Raw genomic sequence first — 1090 nt, forward strand, 5'->3', positions numbered from 1 at the left:
AAAACAATGACTAGTTAGAGTTTATACCTAAATCCTAACACAATTCAAGCCCCTAAAATAATCTAACCTTGTGGTCAATGTATTCATTTTCAAAAGCTGATTCTGGTCCCTCAGCAAGGATGGAGTTACTTTGGGGAAGGAACTGTTTTCATTGTTGTTTTCAAGTTAAACTTTAAATTTCCCTCATAATTAGCTAGGTCTATGCTCAGGAATGAGCAAGTAGAGTTTGGTTGTCAGCTAGAAGCAAGATGGACTCAGTCATATTAGCTTTCTCCCACTGTCATAATTTTTGCAAAGGTGATTTCACCATCAAAGAACCCAACACAATTGATCAAGAACTGACATTATAATATGAATGTGTGTGTGATTATTATGTCTAATATACTAGAATAAGAATGAATAACTAAATAAATGTATAAATATGTCCTTAACAGATACATAAAGTAAAACTCATGCAGCTTTCATCTTATATTTTGTTTAGAAATGATTTTACATTTTTCACTATATGAGTACATAGTAGTATGTATGTTAAATGAAGTTTGTTCTATTAGAAAAATGCTGAGGCTTACCAAATAAGCTCTCTTGGGAATTTATATACCTACAACTTGTTAAATTAGGGGAATTAAATCAGTGAAAAAGCAGAGATTGCTGCAGATATTCTACTGTCTTGGGAAAAGAGCACAAACTAGCTATTATCAATTGGAATCTGATTTTTTTTTTTTTAAAGAATATCCTCCTAGGGAACTCATGTCAACTTATTTATTGAATATTTTTTGGAGAACAGATTTAAATTTTCTTATAATCTTTATATTCTTCCAGTCAACAAATAATCATAATACCTTCCATAGCTTATTAATATTGGTGAGCAGACATAGCCCAAGAGGTTCCATGGAAATTTTGGGAAGTCATAATTTTGATTTTCATTAAAGTCTTGCTTTACCAGAGGATATGTTGCATTCTTACTTAAATTTGCATAAATTTGTGAATAACAATCTTTCTTTGGACAATAAAATATGGTTTTACTGAAGACAAAACAAATTTCCTCATACAAAATGTAAACCACAAATGATTTACATAATAAAAATTGAAC

The sequence above is a fragment of the Macaca thibetana genome, chromosome 6, assembly GCF_024542745.1.
Source record: "Macaca thibetana thibetana isolate TM-01 chromosome 6, ASM2454274v1, whole genome shotgun sequence".
Taxonomy (NCBI): domain Eukaryota; kingdom Metazoa; phylum Chordata; class Mammalia; order Primates; family Cercopithecidae; genus Macaca; species Macaca thibetana.